The sequence below is a fragment of the Ambystoma mexicanum genome, chromosome 9 (assembly GCF_040938575.1).
Source record: "Ambystoma mexicanum isolate Mex_15411 chromosome 9, UKY_AmexF1_1, whole genome shotgun sequence".
Classification (NCBI taxonomy): domain Eukaryota; kingdom Metazoa; phylum Chordata; class Amphibia; order Caudata; family Ambystomatidae; genus Ambystoma; species Ambystoma mexicanum.
In genome coordinates this window covers 553954853-553974616 of record NC_090931.1, presented here as the reverse complement: position 1 = coordinate 553974616, position 19764 = coordinate 553954853, and positions in this window count along the sequence as shown.

Below are 19764 nucleotides of genomic sequence, written 5' to 3'. Positions count from 1 at the left end.
ATTAAGTCCCGGTGGGACTCCCCTGTGATTGTTGTCTACAGGACGCTCCTCAGCAGGGCTGGCTCACTCTTCTTTGCTCACTCTCTATGGAAGATTGGGTACGGGTAAGGTCGGCAGCAAGGTCGACCTTTAGAAAAGGGTGTATTGTCTTTTTTATTAACCCCTTACCCCTAGATAGCTTAACGTTGTTAATCATTGGGGTGGAGGGATGGTGATTCTCTGTGTAAGGGAGGGGGAGTACTAAATGTGGGGACTCTCTGTCCCCTAAGGGGGATTCGCCTCCAGAGGATCCCGCTTGCCCTGTCCCCTAAGGGGTGTTGAGCGGAGAGGGCTCACATCCCTAGTCCCAAATGGGAATGGCAGAGTGGACGATCTCCCTTGATTCATCACACTATGCACAAGTTCATATTCTTACAAATCCTAATGTGTGGATTCATGCAGCACCTTAAGCCTAATTCCTCTGATTTCTAAGTGCTGTAATAATAAGTGTTATTATTTTCCCTATTAATCCAATTAATGCTACTCAATTTAGTGACCTTGGAATTTGGCCTGTCCATCCGGATTTGAACTTGCAGAGTCAAGGCTGACTCCATTTCAGAGGTGAGTACCTAGGCCTTGAGCTATCAACCTGTGCCAACCCACACATTTAGCGAGGTGCATATTATACTTCAGTGTGCCTATGTTCTTTTGGGCATATAGAGATTCATGTTTCACTGTGCTTCTGCATACTCCTCTTTAGGTGTGCCTATGTCCAGCGGTGTACAGAGGTGTATATTGTAAAATTGTGCCTGTACTTATAGCCGGGCGGATAGCTCGGGGACAAACGCGTTTTTCTTGGAAGCAAGACAACGCATAGCAACACAGGTTTGAATCGCTGTCTCGTGCTTAGAAACTGGTCCTCGGTATTAAGCGTGTTCTAAAAGAACAATAAGTATTACAGAGATACCCATGACAGTTCTCAGAAGTATACAGTGGTGCATATTGTAAATTGCGTCTCTGCGCACTGTTATTCAGAGACGCATATACTTCACTGTGCCAACCATCACAAGTGTAAAAAGAGGCTTAGACCTCCAACTTACTTAAGCCCACAGGTATACAGATTGGTATACACTTTACTGTGTCTGTGCGTTATCCAGACACACATGTTCGTCATTGCACTATGTGCATATACTCTATTGCATAAGGCTAGTGTAGGAGCAGAGGCCTGTGATGCCTGTACATGTTTCCATGTTTTTTGAGTGACAAGTACCAGCAGGTGATCCATCAGGACTTCACCACTTGTAGTGCCACAGGCGCTTCACTCCCACCAATCCTACTTAACCTGTACCTTCCCTATGGGGGATGTTAAGGCTGTTTACATTCATATGCTGACAAAGCACAACTGCTAGTTAAGGTAGTGCTGTACCCAGAGGGCCAAAATTCAAGTTGCAATACTAGCCGGTCATGTGCACGTTGTGTGCCCTGCTCTACCCCTCTCGGTCCTCATACACACCTTGGCTACCATCAAGATGCGCATGAGCTAAACTTTAGATGAATAGTGGACCAGAGGTCATACTTTAGATTAAATGTGGCATAACAAAATCTGTAGGAGAAAAATCTGCCTCCCTCCCACACCTTCTGCCTCCCTCCCACACCTTGTGATATGGGGAATATAAAGGCCCTCTCCCTAAGTTAAAACATAGGAAACCTGCTGAACTCCTATATGGGTTTGTAGGAAAGTCAGTGGCAGTTTCAAAGAACTGCCTTTTCCCAGGTTTGTTGCTATGATACCTTATGTCACTGCTCCCCTTGTAACACATCTCACTAATCATTGGAGTTTCACTGAACTACCATTGGCGTTAATGTTACTCTCTCTGCCAGCTTGCCTACATATTCTGAAGCAAAATCCAAGAGTGCACAGTATGAAGAAATATGTCTAATCCATGGCCTCGGGTAGGCGGACCTTGCCACGAGGTCTAGGAAGCTTTAAATTGGTTCCACAAGGTGCCTCTACCACCCATGCCCAACATCCGGGTCATGGATGTGCGGCTCCTTGCTATGGAGGTCTGGCACAGGGCAATGGCAGAACTGGGCCAGCAACAGCTGAATGAGCTGCGACTTGGGTGAGAGTGCATACAGGCCAGCAGAAGCGCACGGGTCCCAGGGTCATACCTCTGCTGCCCTGCACATGCTCACCCAAATGGTCCAGGGGGGAATGAGGTGATCTTGGCCATGGTAGAGTCCATCTCCCACATCCTGCAGGTCAACCTGGAGCACTTTGGTCTAACCCGCCCTCAACTGTCACCGCCCCAGGGAGCTTGCAGCAGGGCAGCCCGAGGCACAGCTCCCAGCAGATTTCAACCACACCTGGGCCATCCAAGGGCCATGCCCAAGAGGCCAAATAAATGACTCCTGGAGTGACAGTGACTTTGGGGTGGGTGTGGGGAGGGGGAGCAATGTGTGTGGGGGTTGGGGTGAGGACAGGGTGTGTGGGTACAGGGTGTCTGCGGAGGGGGGGCAAGGGTTGTTGTAATTTCAATACCTTAGAGTTTACACTTGAAGCAATGAGTAGATGTTCCTTATTTTGGTGTAAGTATGTATTTTGTGCGCACATCATATGCAGTAAGGTGCAAGGGAAGTGCAGAGTGAAAAGGGTACTCAGAAAAAGTGAGTTCTTGACCGGCCATGCGCCCATCCCTGGGCACTGCATCATCCAAATCGTCGTCTGGTGGAGGAATGTCCAGATCTAGGGGCAGGGTTACGTTGTGTCTGACGCAGATGTTATGCAATATTGCACAGGCCGGGACTATCTTCCCCACCTTCTCTGGCCTGTACATGAGTGCACCCCAGACCGGTGTAAGGATTTGAAACGTGCGTTCAAGAGCTCAAAGGTCTGCTCGATGGTCGCCCTGGTCCTCGCATATGCCCTGTTATATGCCATTCCCCCGTGCATCTGGGGATTCCTCAGAGGGGTCATTGGCCACGGAAGCAGCGGGTATACTGAGTCACCTGCAAGGGGTAAGGACACAAGGGTAGCCATACCTTATCTTGCATGTTGCAAAACTGTGTAAATCAGCCATATATCCCATTGAACCTGTATGTGTAGGTTAGCCACATCATGCATTTGGTTAAATGGTATAGCTAAATCTCATCTCCCTGCTGCCCCCTGAGACAGGCACTGTGTAATATCTGTATCGTACTGGGTTCTGCTCCCCGAGATGGATTGTTTGGGGCAGGAACTGTATCGCTCCTAGATGGACTGTTGAGGGGTCGGAATTGTCACACTTGGATGGATTGCTGGGGTAGGAAATGTTCTGCTACTAACTGACCATAGTGAAAACTCACCATTTTGCACATGCACCCTCAAAGTCTGAACTGAACACAACCATGCCTCTACCGCACCACTGACTGCATGCACATCACAACACCTGACACAAGAACCAACCATACGCAGTCATGCATAAACACCACATGACTGCTACCAAGCAAAAAAATGCCCCAACGCTTAGTGACCGGTTTCTCCAAACTGAGGTTGCCAACAGTTCTCCCTCTCAATCCCACTAACAATCCACCCCAACAATAATTCCATTGCTGTCCCTCCAGAGCGCCAAGAGACTACGCAAGTGGCAGCAGTGCGCGATACAAGACCCATGTCTCACCAGGACATAAATAGCCTTAGGTGGCCTAGTCTACTGATTCACTTGCATTGGAGGAGTGGCGGTGTTGCATTATGGTACATGTAGTGCATCGCATGTGGATGTGTTTTTGGGTTTGAAATGGCCTGTTAAGTGACTGCTACACCTCCAGTCATATGCTACTCCTGTGTGTTGTGGCCTATCAATTTAGGTGTGCGCTGGTTGGTCCTGTGTGTGCAGGGTGCTTTCCGTACATGCATTTGTGGCATTCCCTCCCGCCCCTCTTTGTCGCCCAATCTGCAATGTAGGTGTAAATGTACTCACCCAACATACAGGTCCTCTGTCCTCCGTGACTCGTCATGTAAGCCGGCAGGATGCTGTTTGCAGGACCACAGAGTCGTAGGTTGATCCTGGGAACCGGGCACAGCACTGCGTGATGGTCAGGTCAGTATCGTGGGTCACCTGGACATTGAGGGGAATGGTACTACTTCTGGTTCCTGTATTCCTCCTCTGAGGCATGGATGGGTGGGGGGGTGGGGGGGGCCAGCTCTACGCGCGTACAGTGCAATGCTGCTAACACTTTGGGCATGCCCCAATCGCATGGAAGCAGGCCTTGATTGCGTTTACCTGCGCCTGGGTGGTTGGGATGGTGGGTTCCTGGCCCACATGGCGCAGGAGGGCCTTAGTACCTGCGCCAGCACCCTGGAGAAGGCAGGCTGCAAAATACTATGCAGCTGGCTCAGAGTGTTGGAATGTGCAAGTGCCCAGGAAGTGCAGGACCGACACCAGCTTCAACAGCGGTGGTATGGCTCTCCTGATGTTGATCCTGCTCCCAGTGTCATTCCGGATAATGGTCAGGAGGTCATGAATGGTATCCCTGTTTAGGTAGTATAGGGTGTGTATCTGGCTGTCTGAAAGGGCCCAGGGTGCTGCTCTAGTGCGAGGGATCACGGCACACTACCGCCTTGCCACCTACATCACCTGTATCCCCCATCCTCCTCCTGCTTTCTTCTGCCCCTGGCCTCCTGTCACCACTGCTGATGCCCAGCACCATCAGCTGCACATTGGCAGGCAGCGCCTCCAGGTCCATGGCAGCGACAATGAGTGGCAGCATGGTTGTGTTTAGTGTTCTTGGGGTCCTTTTGGTCCTGTTCCTGTTTGCATTGGTTGCACCTGGATGAATTGAGTGCACCTGTGGCCTCATTTCCTTCACCTGCGTCCATTTACCAGCAGCTCTGAGGTGGTGGTGTCTCTAGCTTGGATTTGCCGGTAATACCGGAAAATATTTGCCTGTATTACCAGCAAGTCCATGTTTATAATGTGCCGGTGATACCATTGTGCCAGTATTACCGGCACATGTTTCTGGCATTGCTGACATTTCCATTGCCAGTAATTCCGTGAGAGGTGTTATCGGTGCTGGTAATTCCGGCGGGTGGGGTTCCGTTGTAACGCATACTTTGCCTGTCCTGTATAAGTGCTGGTATAAGTATTACCTGCACTTTCACAGGATACCCGCAAATGTATGAGTCCCATAGAGTTTGAGGGCAAAAATGGAATACACAATGAGTAAATAAGAGACATTGGTATCCTAGAGGAATACCAGCATGTTAATAAAGAATGTTGAAGGGACTCCACAGGAATCATTCCTCATTGCCAACACGAATTTTATCAAATGTAATATAGGAAGCAACAATAATTTCAACAGAGAACATGCGCTAAATACAGTAGCAGGAATTAAACAACAAGTGGACTCGTATGTGTGGAAATGCATAGGCAATTTCATATGTGGTGTGTGGTGTCTAACCATAAAGGCCCCACAGTATTTAGGACTTGTGAAGACCTGAAGAGCTAATCTTTGGAGATTTTCATAATTAAAGGATCATATATCTATATTTGTAACCACATTCTTTCAACCTAGATCTGAAAGCAAGAAACTCCTAGCTAGTATTGATAGTTTCTTCTGCAAAGTCTTGATGAAAGAAGATATTCTGCCCACCAACTAAGAAGGAAGAGTTTTCTCTGGCCATCTTGCTGATAAGTAACATATGGTTATGCATTAAAACTGTAAAAATGACTTGACGTGGCTTCATTTGACCAGGTTTATGTATTGACACAGTTCTATAATGTATCTACTTCAAATTGTAGAGGAAAATATATTTCAAGAAGTCTGAGAATATTTTTTGAAGGTGAGATATGCAGGCCTCAAGCTCGATATTTTCTAGCAAATTTAATATGTGCCTATTGCAATGCTTGTTTCAGTTTTTGGGCTCAATCCATATATATTTCAGTTTTGCACAACAACCATTATCCCCCCTCTGCATGCGCCCCTCCATATTGCATCTTATGTCTTCTGTTATTCCTCTCCTCACTATCTCCAAACCTCCCTCCCCAACCTTCCCATAAACCACCCTCCTTCCCTAACTCTGGTAATGTTCCAAAACCTCGAGGAATGATACACGAGGGACCATGTTCCCTTCAGGTCTTGTCTGTCCCCTGACCGGGCCTAGATATTTTGCAATTTATCTCAGTCTGTGTCTTACATCTTTCATGGAGGGGACGTCATCCGGTGACATCTGCAAATCAAGATGTGTGCCACACTGTAGTGTTAGGATTTCTACGTCCTCTCCCGCCCTTCTCTCTTTGATTATAGATAATTCAGCCGCTGCCCACTTTATTATGTCCTGGGCCCATTGCTGTAACTTTGGTTCAGTAGGAGTTTTCCATCTGATCGCCATGGAGCAGGCTGCCAAAGAGATCAGAAATGTTGCTATGCTATTGGATTGTCTTCTTTCCCTCCCTTTCCCCCACCGGGAGGAGACCCAATAAACAAACCTGAGGTGTGCATTCCAATTGTCTAGCTAACAGGGTGTTAACTTTCTTCGTCACCTCTTGCCAGTAGCTTCCGGCCCTTCCTTAGCCCTAGCCATGCCGAATGACTATGCTATCATTAGATGTGATAGAAATACTAACCAGGTGAAGGGAGGCGGTCTCGCCTTCATCTTCAAAAACACGATCGACATTAGTCATTCAGGGCTTACAAATCCCCTCTGCTGAATCCTTGTCCATCAAACTACCATTATCACCCAACCACACAGCAACAGTGCACCTCATCTACCGACCACCAGGACCCATTTCTACCTTCATTGAGGACATTGTATCCCTCATATCTACTAATACCAAACCCAACTCACAATGTATCCTACTTGGGGATTTTAATCTTGGTCTTAATGACCACGTGAATACTAACGCTCTTGATCTAGCCAACACCCTATCTGACCTTGGTCACGCCCATATCATTCATGAGCCTACACATACTAAAGGAAGAACATTGAACTGGCTCACCAACCTTAATTGTACAACGTCCTGCATCTATCATTGCTCCAGCCACCCACACCAGGAACAAGAAAGCCATTATGCCTGATAAATTCCTCCCTTTATTACTCCCCCTTCTCAACAATACGGACACCTCCGACCCTACAGTCATAGTGGACACTTGCAATCAGGCAATACTTAAAGCTCTGAATACCATCGCCCCTTTAAAATTGCGTAAACCTAAACCACAACGCCATCTGAATTCGTGGTTCACGCCGCATCTAAGAGAATTGCGTAAAATTAAGAGAACTTCAGAAGCACATTGGGAAAAGTGCCCTTCAGTAACTAATAAGAATGAGCTAACCGTAGCATCTTTTAACTACAAAGAGGCCATTGTACTTGCTAAAAAAAGACTCTTACAACAAAAGCATCATACAAGCGGAATCTAATACAAAAGAACTTTTTAGGATCCTAAAAGAACTGGAATCTCCTATCGCTCCTGTTGACAAATGTATCACAGATGCACTATGGTGCACTAACATTCAGAAGGCGCTATTAGATAAAATTGGTCTGCTACAATCTAAAATTAACGCGAAAAAATGTTTGCTACTCTCTGACCCTGAATACAAACAACATCCTAATAAGACCTCCACCTTTGAGCCTACCTGTAAACCATTTAGTTTCTCACCCCTGTCAACTTGGGAAGTGGAAAATATAATTGGGAAACTCGAACCATCGAATTGCCAAGGTGACGGCTGCCCTGCTCTGATCATCAAAGCAGCAGCACATGACCTTGCCCCATTTATTACTAACCTTATCAATGCCTCCTTCAAAACTGGAGTAGTGCGGGATAACTTAAGACGCCTGGGTCATTCCTCTAATCAAAAAACCCACTCTTGACCCAACCAACCCGTCTAATTATAGACCTATAACAACGGTACCCTTTCTTCTAAAAATATTGGACAGAGCAGCCGACCTGCAAAAACAGGCTTATCTATAATCAATCTATTGGGACTAAGGCAATCCGGTTTCCGACCAAGACACGGCACTGAAACTGCCTTGATAGGTCTCGCCACTCAAATTCAAGTACTAAAAGACAATGGTAAACTAGCCACAAAAACATTAACAAGTTACAAGTAATTCAGAATAATGCCATCAGGGCTGCCCTTAACATCCCCAAGAAGTCGCATATCTCTGAGACTAGACGTAACCTGCGCTGGCTCCCTGTAGAGCACAGAATATCTCTGAAAACCCTTGCCCTAACGCACAAAGCCAGGGCTAACCTCGCTCCAGCCTACCTTACTAACCAACTGACCTCCCATACATCCTCAAGACCACTTGGAGCGGCTCAAGCAAACACAATGTCCATACCGAGATTCAAACTCCATAACTCGGGTGGTGCTAGCTTCCCTGTGCGGGCATCAAAGTTATGGAACACACTCCCTGCTTCCCTCAGATCAGAACCCTCCTTCCACTTATTCAAGCGCAACACTAAGCGCTGGCTTCAGGATCTGGATACAATGACAGCTTAACTTCCTTGATCTTAGGTCTGTCTGCCCTACTGTATTTAATATAAATACTGTACTGTATTTAACTGTATCTTCCTTTATTAACTGTAATACTTATGTATCTGCAACACGTATGTATCATCCTTATCTAATGTATGTAACTGTAACGTTCTGCAAACTGTATTTCAAATGATGCGCCCGGATGCCTAGGGGCCTGGCTGCGCTTTATAAATAATACAAATACAAATATGCCAGAAATTCGCACCCTCGCCTCCATGTCTGTAGCAATTATGCGGCAGCTTTCTGTTTTTCATGTGCAGCTTTTGTGCTGTCCTGTTTACCCGGTGTACAATGTTGAATTGTATTAGCTTAAAGCTAGCATTTTATGAAGTCTTAAAGATCCCAGTGCAAACCCTTGTCCATGTTTCTTCCACTAATTGTGTTTCCAAGTCCCGCTCCCATTTCTCCAACTTTCATGGGGTGCTGTTTCTCACTTTCGTGTAGTGCTGTATATAATTGAGTAATTGCCCATCTCTCTAAACCCATCGTAGGGATGACTCTTAGTACCAGGTAGATTGGGGGCTTCTCTGGTATAGAGTCCATGTGGCGGCCATAGTTCTCATTAATCATGCAAAATTCAAAAATTGCCACTTTGATGTGTGGAATTTCTTCACCCAGTCAACGTCAATAACCTACCCCCTTCGAACGTATCTCCCAGGGTGCTAAGGCCGACCTTCTCGCATTTGCTGGCACCTATGTCGTTCAAAATCCCTGCCCATTCCAGGAGTACCCGCAGTGGCATTTGCGCCCTATAACCACTTCCCATTCTCAAGCTATGGCTTGCCCTTCTCCATACCTGTTGTACTACTGTTGTGACTCTTGTTGCTGTGGGATGCATCCCTTTTCCCCACAACTCCTCCATCCCGGTATGATATTGGCAGGGGTGGGCCTAAGAAGGCCTTATCTGTCCCTTCTGCCTGGTCATCCCATTTTGTTGCATGCTGCAGCTGCGCGGCCATGTAGTAGAATTCAAAGTTGGTCAAAGAGAATCCCCTGTCCTGATTGTTTCCTTCACAGCGTGTTTAGAGATACTCTTCTCCTCCCTCCCGCCCATAGGAACCCAGACACCATACTATCCAGCTGTTTAAAAAAAGGGAGGTCAGATCAGGTGTGTTATGTTCGAGAATAGGGATAAGAATCTAGGTAGGAATCGGAGGACCATTTTGCAGATAGCTGTTTTCCGCATGAGTGAAAGGGGCAACTTATTCTAGAACTTGATTTTATCCTCTAGCTCTGTGATTGCCCTGCCCACGTTATGTAGGAATATGTCTGTTGCAGAGTGATATATCTGTATCCCACCTTAGTCCCACATCTGGTGGGTCATCCTGGGTCCTCACCTGCAGGGACCCCATGGGAAAGGCTATTGATTTCTCTTTATTGATGTGGAGATTACTTCCAGCATGTATGCGATGTGTAGGGCTGGGTTTTGCACATATTAAAGAACATCATCTGCATAAAGGGAGATGCCATGTCTTTGCCCATCTACCACCATGCCTGCATCTCGGTACTGGTCTCGAAGAATGCTGGCCAGCGGTTCCAAAGCCAGGGCAAAGAGAATTGGGGGGAGAGGGCAACCTTACCTCCTTCCGCTTTCTAGTGTCCACCGAGGGGATACCTCTCTACCCGTTCATACTCTTGCTAGGGGAATTTTATACTTGGGCTGAATCCACTGCTGCATATTTGGACCCATCCCTGTCCTGAGCAAGACCCTAAATAGCCACTCCCATTCCACTAATCAAATGCTTTGAAGGCGCCAATGGCTACTAGTTTTCTCCCTTCTCTCCAACACGTGCTGTAAGCGCCTCAGATTCATGGTTGGATTTCTACCCTCCACAAATCTGCACTGATTATACTGGAAGCTTTAAACGTCCAAACATTGTTGTACTGAGAAGGGCTATTTAAATATAATTCCACAGGGTGCATTATTGTACAGAGTAATTGGTTTTGTGATTCAAAGCTACCCTGTGTGACGAATCCAGGGAATACTTCCCCCTCTTCCCGCAGGGGAGCCAACCCTATTTGGGCCTAGGTAAGTGAGCCTGCTAAGCTTAAGCTTAGCGGACAGGGCAATTGGGAACCCACTCAGGGTGACTTACCCCCTGCCCCCCGCGATCCCACTTTAGAGGACAGCCAATCCCTGAACAGGGAATTGTGTTACCCTCCCTTGTCTCATGAAGCGAATATCTTTGTTAGATATATGGGGATTGCAAGAGACAACTGTGTAAATAGGTCAGAATAAGTTTGTGTTCTATTTTAGCCTTTGCGCTTATTGTGGGAAATTATATTGGGATTATCTGATAAACTAAAGATGGTCCCGTTTATTCAGAATATTTTGTAATTTATCAATATTTACAGTATTTATTCATAAAATTGTTCCAAACATCAGTGTCTGTACAGTAGTGCCAACAAACTCCACATTCAGGCACGTGCATGCGTTTCACCCTTGCTCTGGCTTTTTCAAGGCACAAGTATAACAATTCATTCAACAATTAGATATTGTTTTTTCAAACATGTTGTCTTTTGACATTTTTTCCTTTTTATCTAAACAGAAATTGTTAGGAAAGATTTCTTAATTGTGGGTAATTTTCCTTCCATGTGGCAACCCCTAAACTTTTTGCTGTTGTTTTCACCATGATCTAGACTTTGCCAGAGAAGTGCAGCCTTCTGCCGCACTCCCCTGGGCTTTCGCTCCATTCTTACGCGGAAACTGACATGCCCTTAAGACAGTCAGTACCGGGAAACATTGTTTTCCGTAGTTTCTTTATCATGTTGCAGCGTTCGCGCAACATGGCACAAGAGGGCACTGTAAACTAAGTTACTGCTCTCTTGGGTCTCTGGTCTTCTACAGGCCCTAAATACTCTTTGGATTGTAAATGAACGTTGCAAGTGAATCACGGACGGGATTGGTGGCAGCGATCGTTTCTTATGTTTTTGAGCTCCTTTTGGCGTTTTAAGCGCGTTTCTCGCGCTTAGCCCAAAATGGTGGCCTGGCTCCCAAAATGGCCAGACCACAAGGCTCTTTGTCCTGTCCGCTGACCGTCTTGCCCCCTTCACCTCCCCCAGGTCGAACCGACCCGGGGCCTTCCTTATTTGGGCATGTACTTTCCCGCGAAACACAGATGCTTTCGCTGGCTTCTACAGGCCTGGTGTGTGTCTCCAGGATGGGGGCTGGGATGTCGGGTCCCAATATACATCCTGGGCGCCAGAGAGTCTAGGGTGGTGTGAATGCCTGGGACCCCCATGGTCCGTGATAAGGTCCACAGATGGTGTGAGTGTTTTATGAGCGGATCTCCCATTGGGTCCCCTCTGTTTTGGCGCAAAGGGAACCGTGGATAAGAGGAGGCTGGAAACGCCACTACCAGGTCGATCTCCTGAGTTCTCACGAACAAAGGAATACAGGAGCCAAGTATCCTGCAACCACGAGGCTGAGCGGAGGAATCGCTGGTGACCCGCTGAAGGACTGCTCCTCTGCCCTGCTGTCGCTTGGTGAAACCCTTTCTACCTCTGATCGAACGAGAAGGCCTGTACTGGTACTTCGACCCTTGGAATAATGGGAACAACTATTCTCGGCATCTTCACCATCTCCTGCACGTAAGCCTTCGGAAGTGTCTCTGGGCCATCCAGCAGACTGACCAGCCTACCCAGGAGTCTTGCTCTGTAACCGCCGTCAGGTTGTGTTGTATTACGAGTCCTTGTCACTCTCACACGATTCGTACACTTGGCATTCCCAGGTCTGAAGTGAGCAGTGTACATTTGGCTGAAATACACAGGGCCGCTCCGTTGCCCTGCTGTGGTAGCAAACTGTGCGGATTCACTGCATTTGGGACGCCCTCAACTTCTGCTGCTGCGGAATCTACACGACGACGAGACGTCCCCTGCTCCTATCTGAACCTGCCAGCACTGAAACTGGCGCGGAGAAGCCTGGGTCTGCTTGCATCGGGGACCGGTGAGTAGCATCGCTAGGAACTGGTCGCCCTCCTGCAGGAGCCCATACCTTTTGTGTCTAACAGCACGCCTTTCCGTACTCGCGCTCTGCTTCTGCCCACAGTGGAGGCTGCGCTTGAGTCGCGGAGCTCTGTTCATCATTATTTGTTCACCGAACTAAACTGCCTGATTCCCTCAGAGACTCCCCTTTTTGCCCATTGGCACCAGCATGTGCAGGTACTTTTGAGCACAATGCTCCACTCTTCGTAGGGCTTGGACTTCCTTTTAGTTAGGTGCCTCTGAAGGCGGACTGGGTCTAATTATTATTCGCACTGCCTGTTTTCCTCCCCATCTAGGTGGTCTACACATTCCGTGCGTCTAACTCGTTAGATTCGTTTGTATTTGTATATATTTTGTATTGGTTTGGTATGTGTTGGTTTACTTGAGTTTTATTGTGATTTCTCGCTACAGTCAATGTTACAAAGGCCTTGTAATAAATGTGTATATATTTTTAATATAACACCTGCTTGGAGTAATTTGTAAGTGTCCTTGCTTTGTGTGCTCATTGCGGGCTTTCAGTCACCCTCACCCCTCTTGAGACCTAGTCTTGACCGCCGCGATCGCTACCCTGATTGGTCTGGCTTGTCCAGAGGTTACCCTGTTCCAAGAAACTAGGCTGGCCTTCTGAACCTCTGCCCCTCCAGGACAGAGTTCAGAAATCCATCTCAGCAGAAATCATATTGGGTATACATTCCTACCTTTTAGTAATGGCTGATGTTGATTGGTCGAGTATCTTGTGTTTCTTTAGCAGTGTAAGTTAAGAATGTGTCAAGCAGATGCTGTTGGTTTGGCAGTTTCCTATTGCCTATTCGCCTTTCTTCGTGTTCATGGTTCTCAGTTGTTGCTCATACTGAAGACTCTTGTTCGATATCTTGTTACATTTAGTCTCATTCCTGGTTAGAACTTTCTTACATTGATTAAGGGTATTTTCAAGCGTGTCTCATTACTTCCTGCGCAACAGCTTGTCTGTGTATATATCCTTAGAAAAAAAGTCTGGTGTGGTTTCTGACCCTTTACTGTTGCCATGCTTCCATGAAGCGCATGACCGATGGGTTGCAAGCCTGGGGTATAACGCAGAGCAGGGAATGTCCCACTTTATGATGGAGCCAGGAAGCAAAACCACACAGATTTTATTATTTATTTTGCTGTTTAAACCGTGCACCTAGCTCGAGAGCATTGGAGTGCGCTGTAGAGTCTGGATAGCAAGTTTTTAGGTTGGCATCTTTTAACAGTAATGCAGTACTTTGAGTTGAGGTCTGTGTCTCTCTGTGTCGGTGTGTGCATACACTGGAATTAGTCCTTGGGTCAGGTGTTGTTGAAAAAGCCATGCTTTGAGAGATTTGCCAAATTGGAGAATTGTGGGGGCATTCCAAGCCTACACCGGGATAGAGTTCCACAGGGTGGGCACATGACAAATGGATTGTTTTTGGGTCCTCTTTGCAAAAGAGTTGTTATTCAAGCCGGTTGGTAGTTTTGCGGTGCGAGGAGAGGATGCCGCCAAATATGTCGAGCTTAGCCGCCAGGTACGCTGATGCTACTCGTAACTGCTTTGTAGATGATGCATATAGTCTTGTACAGTATCCTGGACTGTATAGGAAGCCAATGTAATTCATGTAGGAAGGGGATTATTCAGGCAAATTTCTGTGCACCCGTGATAAGACCTCCTGCATTATTATGGACTGCTTTTAGGGGAGCTAAGTGAGCAGCTGGGATCCCTGTCAGGAGGGCATTTTCCCCATCAATGTGCTAGACCACAAGGGCCTGCACTACAGTCTGGAATTCCTGCAGCGGGATGAAAGGTTTGATTTTTGTGAAGGGTGGCGATTCAGAGCTAGGCTGTTTGGCCCTTCTTGGCTATGTGTTTCTGGAAGGACAGACTGCTGTCAATGGTAAAGCCTTTGGATTTTAGTCCGAGAGTTGTGGATCAAATCGTTCAAGGCTCATATCACTGAACCATTGTTGGACAAGTTGTTTTTAGTGGGTGGACCGATGAGGATGAATTTGGTCTTGGTTGGCTAGGTAATCACAGAGACAAGTGATGTGCTGTGCGCTACTTACTCATGTACAACTAAGTATCATCCATGTATTGGTAGATGACTATACTGGGAACTGTGAGGGGAGTGCCCAGAGGCTCCTTGTAAAGGTTAAAAAGGATTGGTCAGAGGATGGAACCTTGGGGGACTCCACAGGAGACCTGGAGTCTATTTGAATGCAACAGGTTCATCTGGGCAGCCTGGTGTCTGCCTGAGAGTTAGGAGGTAAACTAATTTAGGACCGTGCCAGAGAATCCCACCCTGTTGGCAAGCAGGGTTGAGAATATGTGGTGGTCGACGATATTGAATGCATCCAAGAGGTCAAGGAGGATGAGGAGGCATGAGTTGCCCTTGTACAGGATGTGGAAGGCATCATCCACAACCTGCATCGTCGCTGTCTTGATGTTACACTTTGGGCAGAACCCTGACTGATAGTCAGTCATTTAGGAGGTGAAGTTATTTGATTCTATCGAAGTTGTGTAGCGACTGCTTTTACCGAGATTTTGCCAATAAACTGTAGTGTCGTAGTGGGCCATAGATGCCAGGTCTTCTAGATCTAGGGTTGTTTTTTTCAAAAGATGTCATATTAGACCAGTCTTGAGGGTGTCTGGGAATTACCCTTCTGTGAGGGAGGAATTAATGATGCTGAGCAGTGCTTTGAGCGCTGGGACTTAAATTGTTTAATGATGGAGGCCGGGATGCTATTGTCAGAGTAAGAAGTTGGTTTGAGGGAGGCAATCATTTTTCTGTTAGGAGATCCGGGAGAAAGCGAGAGACGGGAGAGAGGATTGTCAAGGTGGGGCAGTGTGCATGTTGGGAATGCAGAAGGCGCTAATGCTGTGAGAGGATGATTCAATGGTCTCTCGGATTTTGTCTATTTTTTTTTAATAACAAAGTGTTGCTTCCGTTGCATTTTTGGCGAGATGGTGTAGAGTGGAGGAGCGAGAAAGCCATCAGAGCGCTGGGAGGGCCCGGAGCTAGAGGAGCTTGGGCCCGCTGAACGAAGAACAGATGCAACCACCAAGAAGCGGTCGACTAGTGCCTGCTGGAATTGATGCTGAGGTCTTGTCGCGCTCCGACTGGATGAATTGATGCAAACACATCGACGAGAAAGTCTGGAGGGAAACCTGAGTTGCTTTTCTTCACTGGCTGAAGAAACTGACTCCGCTGATGACGCTTCCACAGAGAACAAGGTGCGCAGTGTGCCCAGGGACCCGCAATGAGGTTGAAGACGCCTGGCCAAAGGCCAAGATGCAGTGGGGAAAACGGATAAACAAAGAAGGGCTGAGAAACATAATACCCAAAGACAGGGTGGCAAACCTGATAGTCAAAGAAGTTTTGAGAAACCTAATTAGTCCAAGACTGGGCTGAAAGCCAGATACCCTGTGAAGGGGTGAGAAATCGGATGGCTCAAGACGGGAAAAGACACCAAATAACTCAGGAACCTGTGAGAAATCATATAGGCCAAGACGAGGAATGATAAAAGCTGTCCTAAGACTGGGTGAAAGGCAAGACCGCCCAAGGCAGGGTGAAAGATATGAAACCCCTAGGCGGGCTGAGAGATAAGAGATCCAAGACTGGGTGTGAGAAGCCAAACACCTAGGTCAGGGGGAGAAAAGCAGGACCCCCAAGGCAAGGTGAGAGCAACAAACCTCCCAGGTGGGAAGAAGGAAAAAATATCCCAAGGCGGGTGAGAGCCACTATATTTCAGGACTGAGTAATTGCAAGCTGACCCAACAAGACAGGCTTTTTCCCAGGAGGGTATGAAGAATAAAGCGAAGAATAAAGCGACCTTGAGCAAACCTAAACCTTGAACGATCTCACTGGGCAAGTGGCCAGGGAGAAACTATAGGCACATTTTGGGGGGAGTCTGACACAAGCTACCACATGCTGCATTCAGTAGAAGGCCCTGGCCAGAGCTGGTTTTAAGTTTGTGTTCTCCTTTGTGTTAGTGGTAGGGACAGGATTCAATGTAGATTAGGTTTTGGACATAGGACTCTGTTGTGCTGATCAGACATTCTGATGAGCACCATTTTCTTTTTTTTCTTTATAGAGTAGTGTAAATACATCCTTAGAAATGGACAGAATAGGCCTTACTTTCTGTTTTGAATAAAGCTTGATGTATGAAATGACCTCTTGTCCGCCTACAGAGTCTGAATTACTACACCACACTGTTGGAATCTTTGTACTGTGTCCATGAAGCCGACAACCCTCCCACCCCCCGAAACTTTGAAACTGCTCATCATAGGAAAGAATAGAATGAAAGAAATTATTTCACATGGTACAAGAACAAAAAAGAGGAGAAGAAAACAAATGACACCACTCCTTTCCAGGGTGTAAAGTGGGTACAGGGTCCAGTGTTTGAATGAGGGGCTCCAAGGGGACCTTCACCACACAATGGGACGCAGACAATGGGAGTTGCAGGAGTTCTGAAACGCATAATCCAAAGTGATGACACAATTCCCAGTCGCCATTTCCCCAATGGGTTAAATACATCCAATTCCAGAACGGTCTCCCCCTGCCTCGCCGCCCCCATCCGCAGTACTCATGCCTCTAGCGGAGGGCATCAATCCAAAGGAAATCCTAAATTGATACCAGGAAGTCAACTGAGCTAGAGAGCAAACAGCACAGTCCATTGTCAAGCCAGATGTCGTACACTAGAAGAAATGTTAGGATTTCAGCAAGGAAGATGGCAGAAAGAAACGGTGGAAAATGGACTGCAAGCAAAGGAGGAGGAGACAAGGAAACGGGATGAGGAATACAGATAAATAATACTGGAGGTCTAAGTAGCGCAGGATCCGTACTGCGGTGTGCCACGCATATGTGACTTATAGGGAAAGCATGGTATCACAAGTATTCACACTAATACAATGGATACAATTTGTAAAACCTTTATTGAAAATGTTGGGGTTGGAGAAACTCCTATTCTGCCCCATAAGTGAGATGGGAGTAGTCCAGACTATCAAACGATAAATAAAACTGTCCTAGTGGAGTCTGTCAAATCAAAATGGCCCATGCTAACAAAATCCTAATGCCTGCCCTATCTCTTGTACACAAAATGCAAACTGGAGAAAATACATGCAAAAGGAAAAGGTCAGTGTTTAAAAGATAATGTGGCAGAACCAACTCTCCTTCCCACGTTAGGCTTGGCATTGTAAGGCGATCCTTGTAGGCAGGATAAGCAAGTAAGGGTATAGGTTGTCCAATTCCGCTGTACAATCATTTTATAAAGACCGTACCACCTGCATGGCGAGTGGTCTGTGGCTAACCTTTATGCCATTGAACATGGAGTATATAGGAGCCACTTGCACTTCGTGCTTGGACTTGCTTCACACAATCAATATTACTCTTGCACAAAGTTGCCTCCTTCATATATAAATGCAATTGCATAAAAGTAAGAGAAAGTCCTTCAAAAGAATATTCCCAAAAATTGAAGTATGTATGAGTTTTTTTCTATGGTAGTATCTCTTGCATAAAAACAGCCAACACGTGTTTTGACAATGTCTTTCTCAAGGCTAATATGTTCTGTTTCTTGTCCTTGATAAGTTGACTTGATATCTTTAAACAAGTTTCAAAATGTTGTTACTTTCTTAAGAGATATGCATGCAAACCGCAATTGAGTTGACTCCGAACAGGACATTTCTCTCCATAACTAGCAGAATCCAACAAAGATGACAACTATTGACTCTGAAGAGAGTAACAACCATTTGAAACTTTACACAAACCTATCAAGTCAACTTATCAAGGACAAGAAACAGAACATAGCCTAGAGAAAGACGTATTGTCTGCAGGACCACTTCGACTCAATATTCACTGTTTACTTTCACTCTTGCTGTTTGTTTGCACTTCAGCTTCAAACAATGCACCTTTCACCGAGACTTTGAAATGGGCTACTTCCTTTCACCGGACCACTCCGTTACTTAGTATTGCTGATCTGGCAGCTATATTTTAACTTAAAGTTCATTCACAGGTCTGCCTTTCTCCACGTTTCATCCACACGTGTGCAGCCTTCACTTCACTTGTAATTACGATATTGCTACTTCATTCACTTTGACACACAACAGTCTCTCTGGTCGCTTGCCAACTCATTGGCTGTGTGCGCTTCTTACTTGTTTTCCAATTTTTGGGTCCAGGCCAGGCTTGGCCTCGCCTCCCCAACTCTGCCATTCATCCTGGAGGGTCGCTGGTGTCCTTGAAATGCAATGCAATCTTCACTTATGGGATCTGCCCTTCTCCATGTGTCTTTTGCGTTCTGTCGTAGGTAACGACCTCCAGTAAAAAAGCCTTGGGCACGCTGCTCTCATCCCTTCATCTGTTGTTCTGCTCCCACAGGTGTGCCTTCGTCCCAGAAGTTCTGCTTGTTCTCGTGTTCCGCCTTGCTCAGTCTTTAGGTGTTGTCTTTTATTCGGGTGAGGAGAGCTAATTGGTATCAGAGGTATGCACTTAGGGTACATTGCCTGACTTTGCCTGACCCAATTAACGGGACATGTCCAGTATGATGTAAGAGTGTTAGTCTGGTTACTCTTAGTCACCTTCTTCCTTGGTTCAATGTTTGTGCAAAAAAGGTGGAGGTTGGGGACTTTGGTAAATCCTAAAAAATAGAATGGGGTAGATGAAAAAAGAGGTGGGAATACCACATCTCACGATCAGCTATCTCACCCCCACTCCCTGAAGACCCCTCACCCAGGTGATCCACCCACACTGGTGCACCCCGGGAACTGGATCCAAAAGTGATGGCTGTATCCTGGCCACCTGGATGACAAGTCCCAGATGACTAGCAGGTGAGATACCCTTTGGTTTCTCACAGACCCAAAACCTAAATGGTTTATAGGTGTGCATGTTGCATTGCCCGGCCTGTTCATCATGAGAGTTGTAGGTCATTGCTCTCTCAATAGCCATGCTGAAAGTCTCTGACTGCAAACCCTGACAATACAGAGAAAAGAATAGTGATTTGCCTGATGGGTATTGGGCACTGCAACAGTTGTGATCAGTGTTTTGAGTTATGGGCAGACTGACGGACGAGTTGAGCTGATCCCGCGCGAACGAGCGGGAACCTTGGAGAAGAGACATTGCCTGGGGCAAGAGACATAGGAGGCGGTAACTGATGAGAGAGAGAGAGGCTGATATCCATACAGTAACAGAATTGTGTAAATGAGCGACTCCTCAGTGCACAGTGTTAGTGACTCTAACTCTGGGTGGAAAACTGTTCCTATAAAAAAGAGCAGGAGACTGAAGTGGGTTAGAAGCAGGTCT